General features: G+C 37.5%; 1 protein-coding gene across 1 annotated transcript in view; it reads left to right on the forward strand.

Moving 5' to 3' along the window:
* The window catches only part of ZNF365 (zinc finger protein 365), a 115,875-nt gene that overhangs the window by 25,203 nt on the left and 77,449 nt on the right, over positions 1-13,223 (forward strand). The window lies entirely within an intron of this gene.

Genomic DNA, 13,223 nt, shown 5'->3' on the forward strand with positions numbered 1-13,223 from the left:
GGAAAATTTGGGGGATGCCTTTCGTTTAGGACCATTTAGAGCTTTTAGGGAGATATCTGTTCTTACACGTATTCCTGTTAAAGTTGCTGGATTCACCAGGTTATAATATTCTTGAAAAATAAGTGTAACATTCTCAATTATCTCTGGGCATTAGAAAACATAAATAAATCCCAGTATCTTGATTCTTTTTAGGCTGGATCCTTAAAAAATGAATTCCAGGATGGTATACATGCAGGCCCAAATGCAAGCCCTGGAACAACTTCAAAATTTAAATGAGGGAGAGCTTTAGAAACTGGATTTTTCTTATGTGTATGGAATTAAAGTGGTGAACTTTTTTTCATTCCTTTCTGTCCATGCTCTATATCAATAAAATGGACACATCTGAAATTTTCATTTAAGAAAAAGATCTTTAGGATGCCTCGGTAGCACAGTCAGTTGAGCATCCAACTTTTGATTTTGACTCAGGTGTTGATCTCAGGGTTGTGAGATAGAGCCCCATATCAGGCTCTGCGCTCAGCAGCGAAGTCGGCCTGAGATTCTCTCTCTCCCCTTCCCTCTCCCCTTCTCCCTGACACACACACCCTCACTCTTTATTTAAAAAGAAAAAAGGATCTTTACTATGTAGCGCTATGATGTGTTTACTCTGCATTTGTAGCCATTATTTTAAGACATTTTAAGCCATTCCAAGAAGCAAGTTTTTCTCTTAGAGGAAACTCACATATAGGCAGGCCTAGCTCTACTGCCCACACTGTAGTGGGGACACTGATAAGTTTTGTATATAGGGAGGCAGGTGTTGGGGATGTTGAATGAGAGTTTTGGTACCCCTGCCCTGTGGGAAGAGGAGACATGATTGCTATCCCTGAATATCTGAAGTGCTGCCACATGTAAGAATATTTATTTCGTGTAGTTACACGAGGCACTACTAAAATCAGCCAGTGAAAGTTCTACAAGAGCAGACATTAAGTCATTGAATGAAAAATAAGTGCAACACAAAGTAGGTCACCTTTTGAAAAGTGAGCTTCCCGTCACTTTGTGGTTGATGGGATTCAGCTTTGGGTAGGGAATCAGACTGGATTCCTCAAAGAACACTGAGCCCTGGGGTTCTATCATATGTGCTGAGACTCTATTATTGTAAATGTTGGCTGCGTCAAACAATATTGATGTGACAAACTGATTTTGGAAATTTTCCTTCACTGACTTGGACTTTGTGAAATCTCCAGTGACTTGTTTCCACAGTTTAACCTCATAAAATGCTTTTGAAGTGGGTAGGGATGAGGAGGTATCATTTTCTCCTTTTAGCACATGCAGAAACAGGGAAAATGGGAAATAGACACTTGGCATTCTTCCTTCAGTGGGGACCATGGGCTTCTTGAGAAGCATCTCACCTCACTGAATGTGGTTTTAGTGTTTAAAGAGAAGGTATGCTTTTTTGGTTACAACAGAGCCCCTGAATGCAAGCCAGCCCTTCATCTCGTGTTCAGTTGAGTCAACAGTGATGCTGTCCAATGTTGGGGTTGGGAGGGAATTAGAGAGAACATGTAGTATATCAGGCTCCATTATCGTGCTGCCTTCCTCAAGCATTTTTCAGGTGGTTTTAATGATACTTGACTTTTGCCTCCTGACAATACTTAAGACTGTGACTTCACCATATTTTACATAAATGAAGGTGGGGCTTGTAATTGTTGGGAAATGTTGTCCAGGGCCCAAGAGCTCCTTCATGACAAAGCCAGAGTGAGACCCAGAATACCATCTTCCCGAATCTCATCCTGTGTTCTTTTCACTACATTGTGCCATCTCCTTGAAAGAGTCCCAGAAAATGGCCCTAAGTCTGTGCATTTGTTGGTCACACAATGGTTCCCAATGTCCTAAAATTCAGTTTAATATTTATTATCAACGATTGCACCTCTTTAATGCAAGCTGCTGTGGGGGGATATAAATATCACCACTTTGTAAATTCTTGATATCCTCCTTGTAACAGAGCCAGCCCAGCTTGGCAAGAAATTCCAGTTTCAGATCTGTCAGAGTTTACCGCCCACATTTTTAGACACTTCAAATTGGTAGTTCGCAGACTGATGAGAGAGGGGCACTACATTTACCTTACTGGGTATATCACAGAAATAGGTGATTTTATATATCTCAATCCCTTGTCTTTGTTCAAGGCAAGGGTGTCCATTTCCCTCATTCTCAAGAATGCACCCTTTTGATTTTATCCCTATTTAAATCTACCTGTAACTTGACAGCATAGCTGAAATTTTTTATATAATCCTAAACACAGGGCTAATGGAGGGAAGCGGATTTCTACTGGGGAGGGACACCCTAGCATAAACACAAAGAAGTTTGAGGTGGGGGGATGGCAAATGAGTGGGGATGCAGAACAATGCCCCAAGCTTGCCTTTGTGCTCTGACTCTGGCCTCCCTCTCCTATTTCCTCTAGTTCCTCCTCAGTGCTGACTTGCCCCTCACCAGCCACTGGCTTCCTTCCAGAGCCCTCAAATACCCTGCCCTCCCCCTACACAGCAGTTATAGCAGATTATGCCCTCTGCCTGGAATGCTCTTCTTTTTCTTCTCCACCTGGTTAATTTCTACTCAGCCTTCAGATTCCAGGTGAATTGTCACTTCCCCAAGGCAGTCTTGTAACTCTTAAAACACCACGTACCTTTCCCCAGTAGGACTAATCCCAAGTGCCTCTTTAGACCTAATAATGTGATTCCTTGACTCACACCTGCCTCCTTCCCTAGTTCGTCATTCCATGAACAAGAGGCCATGTCTACATCTTTTATCCCCAGTATGTCCCCAGTGCCAAGTGCAGTCCCTGGTACAGAATGGGTCTTCAGTAATGAGTGTTTGCAGAGTATGTGAGCATCAGTGCCGTCAGATATGTTAAAAGAAAAAAAGAGAGAAAGAAAGAAAAAAGAAAAAGGAAAGAACAGTGAGAACGTACATTTTCTTCCAGCTGGGGAGGATCAAAGAGGAAGTGGCATCTGAAGGATGAGTCAGATCGGGAGTGACAGAAGAAAGGAGAGCATTTTAGGAAGTCTGAGCAGAGTCATAGGGGTAGAAGGCACGAGGACCAGTGAGACCTGGGAAATAATTTTGTTTCACTTGTGTAATATACAAGCCACGTTTGCCTGTCTGCGAAATCACTAGAATTAACTACACATCTAGGAATGCATCCATCCAACCAGCCATTTCACCTTATTCATTGGGCCTCTGTACAAGCCAATCACTGTAGTACATACAAGGGATATAGGCTGCCTCCTGACCACATATATTCGAAGTGACTGGTGAAGTTTTCTGAACCATCAAGGCCAATCTCAGTCACTGTCGGCCTCTGGAATGGTGTCCACATTACCCTGACTGGCCTTAGGGCTTTTGCAGTCTTCCAGGACCACAGTATGTAAACAGAATCCCTGATTCAGTCATTCTCCCCTGTGACACTATTTATCTTCTTCATGACATGGATTACTATCTGAAATTATTTGTTTACTTGTTGAATGGCTGCCCGCTGCCCCTGCCTCATGGGAGTGCCTTGCCTGTCTTTTTTCACTGAATACAACCAGATCCTGATTGACGAAGATTTGTTCAATGAACAAATGAGTTGGTTCTAGAAAGAACTCTTCTTAGGAGATCTGATCTAGAGCAGAGCTAAGGAGTAGCTCCCTCTCTGTTGACTGGGAGGTTACAAAATAGGAAAAGAGACTTGGAAGACTCCCTCCAGTATGTGGAATAGAGAGAGAGGAATCTTTGAGTGCTTCATGTGGTCTGAATGTTCTTTCTCAGATGACAGTAGTTCATAGCTGATACTGGTCTTCCCCCGGATAGCATAGGTTTCTGCAAGATGGAAGCTGAGCTCACAGGTAGCTCCGTGACCCCAGATGGTAACAAATTCTTCTTTTTTTTTTTTTTTAAAAAAAAAGATTTTTTAAAATTTATTTGTTCATGAGAGGCAGAGAGAGAGAGGCAGAGACATAGGCAGAGGGAGAAGCAGGCTCCATGCAGACCACCCAACGTGGGACTCCATCCCAGGACTCCAGGATCACGCCCCGGGCCAAATGAAGGCAGGCACTAAACCGCTGAGCCACCCAGGGATCCCCACAAATTCTTCTGAGATTACTCTATAGCAGTGATTCTCAAACATTGGTGGGAATTATGATCACCTGGGGAATTTGGTGAAACTACAAAGGCTTAGGACCTGTCCTACTTCAGCAAGCTGTGGCATCTGTGTCAGCTCTCTGGCTAATTCCGATACAGACCACAGTTTGAAAACTACTACTGTAGTGTATGGCTACATTTCCCAAAGTTGGTTCCATGGAACACCTGTTTCTCAGAATGTTAATAGTTAAATAAATGAGTTAGCAGGTTAAACACATTTCCCTATGGCAAGTAGTCCAGAATCATTAAAATGCAAATGTGCATTGTGAATCTCCTAGAGGGGAGAAAAGTAAACAAATGCTTCCCAAACTTATCTGACCATGGATCTGTTTAGTTCTAGAAAGCACACAGTAACATCTTTTGCAACTACAAAAGTAGTTAGTGTTCAGAATATACTTTAGGAAACACTTCGAAAGTACAACCACTGGGCACCCCTCTCTCTCCTTAGGAGAACTTCAAATACTCTATCTTAAAACTGCTCACAGTTAACAGCTGGAGTGGCCTATTTTTAGGTTATTTTTGAATTTACCTAAAACCTTGTTTCTTAAAATCATCTGTGCACAAGCATCACTTAGCAGTTTGTTAGAAATACAGAATCCCAGGTCCCTCCCCAGAACTATTGAATGGAATCTGCATTTTAATAGGATTCCTGGATGATTCATTTGCATCCATATAGAGAAGTAGCTCTTAATTAGGGGTATAGAAATACGTGGAGAGCCATTTAATATGCAATTACTGGCCCACTTCTCACCATCCCTTATAGAATTTCTGATTTACACTTATAAAGAGAGAGAAAGGGAGAAAGTGCCCCCTAGGCAATACTCCTATACTCTAGATCTTCCCTTCTTTAGCCTAGATTTTCTGAGGCTGGACTACTGAGAGAAACAGGGATAGTAGTCCTCGATCTTTAGGATACCCAGCAAATAGCAAACACTTCCTGAAACTTAAAGTGTTTCTCAAACAATACGTTATATAAATTAATTTATTGGATATAATAGAAAACTGGTTGTGACTCAAATTAATTAGTGTGAAACTTGCTCGGGATTTTATCATGGTTTTTAGGCTTCTTAACATAAGTGAACTAAGAGTAAAGCTCAAGGTTATCCTGTCCTGTTCTCAAGAGCTTTCACCTTCATCTCTGAAATAGTCTGCTAAGTGTACCACCCGGTGGAGCTTCCGGGTAATCATCTTTTTTTGTTGTTCAGACAGCCTTTTCTAGTTTCTGGCCTTTGCTATGTACCTAGATTCTTTCCCTTGACTTGCTCTTGGTTTAAAGTAGTTTTATTGGGATGCTGAGCTCAGTGGTTGAGCATCTACTTTCAGCCCAGGGCATGATCCTGGAATTCCTGATCTGGCTCCTTGCGAGGAGCCTGCTTCTCCTTTTCCCTCTGCCTGTGTCTCTGCCTCTCTCTGTGTCTCTCATGAATAAATAAATAACATCTTTAAAAAAAATAAAGCAGTTTTATCATGATGTGCCTCAGTATGGTTTTCTTTATATTTATGTTGCTTATGGTTTATTCTTGAATCTGTGCCAGAATGTCATGATTTTGTGTGTTGATATCATTTTTCAAATTAGGAAAATTCTTGGCTTTTATATCTTTGAGTATTTCTGCCTCATTTTCTCCTGTCTTTCTAGGGTTTCATATTATATGTATTAATACTTTTTGCTGTGTCCCACATATCTCTTGTGGTTTTTCTATTATTTTCCATTCCTATTTGCTCTATGCTTCAGTTTGGATGTTTTTTTATTGGTCATTCTTCCAGTTCATTGATCCTGTCTTCTGTGTCTAATCTCTACTAAACAAAATATCATATGTATTTTAAAATTCTAAAGTTTTCATTGGATCCTTTTTAGAGATTAAAATTCTCAAAAAAAATAAATAAAATAAATAAAATAAAATTCTCTGAAAATTCTCCATTTTAACATTTATTTTCTCTGAAAAAAATATTTTCTATATATTCTTGAACATATTAATCACAGTTATTTTAAAGTCCTTGTCTACTAAATGCAGTATCTGTATCACCTGTGGTGCTATTTCTACTGAATATTTTTTCTTGTGGTTTTCATAATATGGTCCTGACTCACACACAGCATGTCTAGAAATTTTTCTTTGAATGCTGGTCATTGTATATAAAAATTATGTACCTCCAAATGACCTCTTTTTTTTAAAAGATTTTATTTATTTATTCATGATAGGCACACAGAGAGAGAGAGAGAGAGAGAGAGGCAGAGACACAGGCAGAGGGAGAAGTAGGCTCCATGCTTTTCATTTTGGTTTCACTCCAAGCCCGACGTGGGACTTGATCCCAGGTCTCCAGGATCATGCCCTGGGCTGAAGGCAGTGCTAAACCACTTAGCCACCCGGGCTACCCCAAAATGACTTTTTCTTCCTTCACGTGGGTTCATCTTTTCCTCTGCTAGGCAAATGAAATTGTGACTAATTATCTTAAGATAATCAGATACTGAGCTGAGTTGAGACTGATTTTTAGTATTGGTAAGCTTTAGCCTACCTCTGGTTTGTTATTGAGGTGTTGTCCTTCAGGGTTTCCAACTGAATGCTTGGTGGTGTGTTTACTGTTTACAGGATCTAACTGTTGTCCCTTCAGCATTATGAAACAGTGGAAAACTTCCTCTGATTTTCAGAGGTTTTGGCTTAGCTTCCAAGTCCTAAAGTCTACTCTTTGTTTCCCAGAAGTCCATGAAAAACAAATGTTACTTTGTGTTTCAGAGTTTTTATGCTTAGGTTTTTAAACACTTGCCCTCATAGCCTCAGAAATTAGCAAATGTCTTGAGAGACTGTGTGTTTGAGGTCCCTAAGCCTCTAATAACATTCTGCAGCCCCACAAGACCATTAAAATCTCTGTGGGCTTTTCTTTCCCACCGCTGTCTGGGAAAAATCTCAGATTGCCAATCTCTTCAAATCTGCATATGTCCCAAAGGAAAAAGTCACCGTAGATTGACAATGAGCTGAAGTTCTGTCCTCTTGAGAAATTTAGCCATTCTTGTCTTCTTTAATTCAGCAACTGGCTGATGTCTTTAAGTGAATGAATCTATATGTTAAATAGTATTTGTAGTTGTTCTTGAAGGAAGCATTGGTCAGCCTCATACTACTCCATTCCACCCAGAACTAGATGTTCTTATCTTGCTTTTTGAATTGACATTTTGATCACATGATTTCTCTGGCTTTTCATTTTGGTTTCACTCCAGATTCTGTTTCTTGGATCACCTTCAGCTCTGAGCAGTGCAGATCTCTCATCCCTCCCCAGCACAGGTTTCCAACACAAGACAAGTGTCTTAAGCTTCCATCTGATCAAATGGAATATTATCAGAAAAACAAAACCCTATTATGAAACTATAACAGCATAAGCTGAACACAGAGTGAGCTAAATGCAAGAAATAGCTCCTAGTGGAAGAATGATTATTTGTAGTCCAGTGATGTTCTCCTAACAAAAAAAAAGGGGGGGGGGAGTATTTTCTCGAGGTAGTCATTCTCTGAAGAATTATCTTTATCTGAAATATTCCTATGTTTTCCTAATACTGAATTTAAAAAAACACACGTCTGGGACGTCTGGAGGACTCCATCGTTGAGCATCTGCCTTCAGCTCAGGTCATGATCCTGGGGTCCTGGGATCAAGTCCCCACATCAGGCTCCCCACAGGGAGCCTGCTTCTCTCTCTGCCTATGTCTCTGCCTCTTTCTCAGTGTCTCTAATTAATAAATAAATAAAATCTTTAAAAAAATCAAAATAAGATAAAAAACATATGTCTGATATCTTAAGAAGAGAGTCTATTACTTCCAATTTCTTGATGACAGAAAATAGGAATAAGAATGGATTAAATATTTTTGAAAAGCTTTAAATCCTGAAATATTAGGTGATACCTGACCACTCAAAATAAACTTTTTCTATTCACATGGAAGTCTTATGAGAGAGAGGGAAAGAGAGAGAGAAAAGCAAATTGAGCGGATATGTAATCATACAGCATGAGGTTATTACTGTGATTTGATGTGCTTCTCCAAACCAATTATAAAAACCCTTGAAGGCAATGCCCCACTGTAGTTCAGTAACCCAGAGAATTTCAGATTTGAGACCTAATAGACCTATTTTGTTCACAAAAGTATTATTGGAAATAATATTAAAGTATGCATTTCTATTAAAGAGAATCAGCCACAAGAAATGTATTTACTTTGTTTACCAAATAACCACTTATATTGCTCCTAAAAATGTCCAACATTGATCATCAATTCCTTGAATCTACTTGAATTAAACATGCTACCTTTCTCCTTATTTACGTCATTACAATGTTTATTCATACATCAGCCTAATGCTGAGTATTACTGGGCATCCTGTCTAAAGTGCTTAGAATGGATTGTTTTAGTGCTTTGTGCCCTAGTAGTCATTTTTAAACATACTGGTAATGATTACAGTGGGTAAAATGTTCAGTACTCTTTCATAAATAAAAACTACCCTAAACATGAACAAAATGTCCATTCTCATTTCTTTGCTAATGCCATGTTTGAGTCAACTAAAGTTCTTTTCTACAGACTTTACCTCTGAAGGATGTGGAAAGTGAGAAAAAATGAAAATCAGCTCATCATAATAAAAACATTAAAGCATTGCAGTTGTCAGATATTGTAGAGGAGGAAATATACTTTTTCCCTCTATCTTTCTGGGTTCTTGACGGTGACATCTCCCCCCTGCCCCATAATAAAAGATGGATTAACAAGAGAAAAACAATTTTAATTATATGTGTATGTAGGGGAGTCTCACAAGGGAATGAGACTCAAAGAGTGACCAAAAGCAGGAAGCCATGATACTTTTTAGACAAAGAAACAAGAAATTTATGAAGAACTGACAAAGCAAAGAAATTGGTCTGAGGATAATAAAATGGTGAAGAAGTAACAAGATTTGTTCATATAGCCTTATTAGTCCTAAATTCCCTGTCTGATGATAAGGATGGTTTCTACCCTCCTGGTACAGACAGGGTAACTTTTACATGTCAGATTAATCTTCTGCTTTCAGGAGGGGAGAGGAATGTCAGAGTATTCTTTTTGCATTGGCTGTTTCTCAGGGACCTTTAATTCAAAATAATCAATATGCTAAAGGAGCATATTTTGGGGCAACATTGTGAACCCTTGTAATAGCTAACTAAAGCATGATGCACATCATCATCCACAACTCAGACATTATTGTGGCATGTTTTATTGGAGATGGATAGGACTCTCCTTTCTTTTTTACACATGGGGAAACTATGATATGAATTAATAGTGTAATTTTCCAAGAATCACATGGAGCGTTATTAGCAGAAAAAGAACTACAACCTGAGTCTCTTAATTTTTCTTAAAATTGAAACTCCTTGAAAACAGGGAACAAATTTACTTTTCTTTAGAAACTTACTTTCCTCTTAGAATGCGTCTGTATAAAAAAATAGCTAAATCAGAATGAATCTGTGTGTATATTGTGTATGCCACCATTACACAAAAAGAGAAAGGGAGGAATAGGAAGTATGTATTTTTTTTTATTGTTTTATAAGTAGGCTTCATTCCCAGTGAGGCTTGAATTCATAAACCTGAGATCAAGACCTTAGCTAAGAGTCAGATGCTTAACTGAGCCACCCAAGTGCCTCGGGAAATAATGTATTTGTAAAAGGAAACCATGGAAAGATAAACTAAAAACTAATAAAAATTAGTTCTCCTTTTTTTTTTTTTTTTTTAAATTACTTTTTTTTTTATTTTTATTTTTATTTTTTTTATGATAGGCACACAGTGAGAGAGAGAGAGGCAGAGACACAGGCAGAGGGAGAAGCAGGCTCCATGCACCGGGAGCCCGATGTGGGATTCGATCCCGGGTCTCCAGGATTGCGCCCTGGGCCAAAGGCAGGCGCCAAACCGCTGCGCCACCCAGGGATCCCCTAGTTCTCCTTTTAAAGGAAGGGAGAGAAGGGGAAGGAGGTGACAGGGATACAACTAAGACTTCTCTGAATTACTGTGTTTCATAATTTTGATTTTGGAATCAACTAAATGTTTCACATCATGAAAATTGATTTAAATGTATAAAAATTGAATACGATGACAAAAATGCACAAATAACTAATGGAGTAAAAAGTAGGATCCAACATGATTACAGTCAAGAGGGATTTTAAGCAGTCTTTTAGTGAGGATATTTGAATATATCACTGAAAGACTCAACTCTGGTCAGTGTTTCTTAGGAGAGGAAAGCCAACAGCAAGTGTATACATTCTGCTTTGATACAGCCTATTCCCAAAGATTGTATAACATAGGTCTACTGACCAATCTCAGGACTGTGTCATTTTTAAAGATGGTATATACTCGTTCTGATTTAGGCTATGTAGTCAGATTAATACCGGATCCACTATTTACTACTTTTGTCACCTTGGGCAAATTACTTCTCTAAGCTTACATTTACATGTATATGAAGTCCACATAGAAATAGTTCTTATCTCAAGGACCTGCTGTGAGGATTAATATAGATAATACACATAAAGAGCCGAGCACAACCTCAGGTAAGTAGTGAAAGCTCAATAAATTTTAGCAATTATTTAAAGAAACAATACTTTAACAACTAAAAATGGCTGAAAAACACATAGATCTATTTTACATTAAAAATGTGAACTACATTATACATACAAAGGAGTATATATAATATATGGAGTTATTATCTGGAAAATAATAAAATGAACCCTTAAGTGTCCCTACCTAGTTTAAGATACAGAACATTTATAAGGAATTTTAAAGTCTACAAACAGTACTCTCTTTAGTTTTGTTTCAGAAATTTTTTAAAATGCTATTTTACTCTATGTATCATTTGTGATTGTTTTCTCTTTTTTTAATGTTTCTTTATTTGAGATTCATACTTATTACCTGCATTTCATTCAATTTCTTGGTTGCAGGGTGTTCTATTATATGAATGCACTGCAATTATTTTTTAAAAATCCATTCTACTGTTGATGGTATTTGGATGCGTTTTAGTTTTTGCTATAACTAGTGTCAAATGACAAAATAATACAACTTAGTAATGAGTTTGATGTTCTTTATTCAAGAGAAAACAATCCATGGATTGGGAGTGGGGGGTCCAGTGCCTCACAGGGAGTGGAGTACTCTTCCCTCAGGGATTTTGGGCAAAGGTGACTTTTATAGAACGTTAGAAGCAGTGATGCACAAAGAGGTCATGACTGGTTAGGACGCTGGGGATTTCTTTCTAAGGCTAGCACATCCTTTTCTAAAGTAAAGTAAGCTAGCTAAAGCTCAGTTGGAGGATGGTGATGCATGTATGTTAGGTTTCCTTGACAGTGAGGCGTTTCTGGAAATGCAGGCTGTGAGGCGGACTGGGGGGGGATAGGTCGGTCTCTATTTTGTGAGTTCTGATATGCGTATTAACTCTATTGGTAACAATGTTGATGTGAACATTCTTGCACATTTTCTAGGTGCAAATGCACAATACTTTCTCCAGCACACATTCATATGCATGGAATTGCTATGTTAGGAAATGCACATTTAACTTTGCTGGGTAATTACAAGTTGTTTTCTGAAGTAGTTTACTAATTTGTCATCACTCCAACAGGTATGAATGTTGCTCTTATTCACCTCCTTGTCAGTACTACACGTTGTCAGTCTTTTTAATTGTAGGCATTTTGTTGGATATGTATTGGGATTTCATTTTTGTTTCAATTTAATTCCATGATTACAAGTTCGTTTGATTTTTAAATGTTAACTGCCTACTTTCTGTTGAATTAACTTTCTCTTTCTCTTTTAAAAAATTAACCTGTAGAAGATCTTTATCTTCTCTGATTTTCTATCTTTCTCTGATTTTCTCACGGTTTTGTGGGTTTTGGTTTGTTTTGTTTTTTTTGTATTTTTTATGTTTGGATGAGCAGAAGGTCAAAATGTAAATTTAGTCATTTTTCAAGAGGTTTATGCTTGGTACATTTTTGTTTCTTCAAGGTCATGGAGATAGCCTCATGTATTAATGTTTTATTAGTGAGTATGATAATTGCTATAGGTTTTAGGTATGTACCCATTCTAGGTTATTATAGTTCCTTTCAAGTTTTGGTTGCTAAGAGATTTTCTTTTTCATTATGTATACCACAAATACATGCAAATTTGAAGGGATGTTTTCTTTTATACCTAATGAGTTTTATTCTGTTTTTCTGCTTTAACCTCTAAATATAGAGAAGTATGGTAGCTTATATTGTTTTATGTTATAATATTAACTAAACCTAAATTCCTGGAATAGATTCTATGTGGTCGGTATATATTATTTTTATACACTTTATTGCATTTGAGTGGAGATTGATTGGCCTATAATTTGCGTTTCTTACGTTGACATTGTCTTATTTGGATATCAAAGTTAGATTATAATTTACTATTTTCTGGAACAGTTTATGAAAATTTGAAATTAATTCATAATAAATATTTGTTGGAATGCACCTGTAAAACCACCTGGGGCTATATTTTTTTAGTTTTTTTTGGTGAGAAGATTTTTAAACTGCTGATTCAATTTTGTATCAGTCATAGGATTATTCAGGTCCTTTACTTCTTGACTTTGTCAATTTTGGTATACTGCAGTTTTCCTTTCTAATTTATACACTTAATTAAGCTTTCAAGTTTTTCAAAATAATTTATCTTTGTCTTCTCTCTTTTGTCCTTGATTAATTTTGTCAGAAGCTTATTGTCTTATTAATGTTTTTAAGGAATAAAGTCTTTCCTTTGTTGTTTCTTTCTACTGCTCTTTTCCTTTTTATATTTCATTAACTTTACTTTTGTTATGTTTTATCTTCTACTTTATTTGAATTTTTTCTGTTATTGCTTTTCTAATTTCTTAAATTGTAAATTTAGCTCATTGTTTTAGGTTTTCTTCTTTTCTAAGATAAGCAATGAAGGCTATAGCTTTCCCTTTTAGTACCTCTTTACTTATATCCCACAAATTTCGGTGTGAAATGTTTTTATAATTTTCAATTCTAAGCATTTTCTATTTTTATTATGCTTTCTTTTTGGCCCATAAGTACTTGAAAGTGTATTTTTAATTTCCAATTGAAAGGATTTTTCCCTCTTT

Source organism: Canis lupus, chromosome 4, assembly GCF_011100685.1.
Source record: "Canis lupus familiaris isolate Mischka breed German Shepherd chromosome 4, alternate assembly UU_Cfam_GSD_1.0, whole genome shotgun sequence".
Classification (NCBI taxonomy): Eukaryota; Metazoa; Chordata; class Mammalia; order Carnivora; family Canidae; genus Canis; species Canis lupus.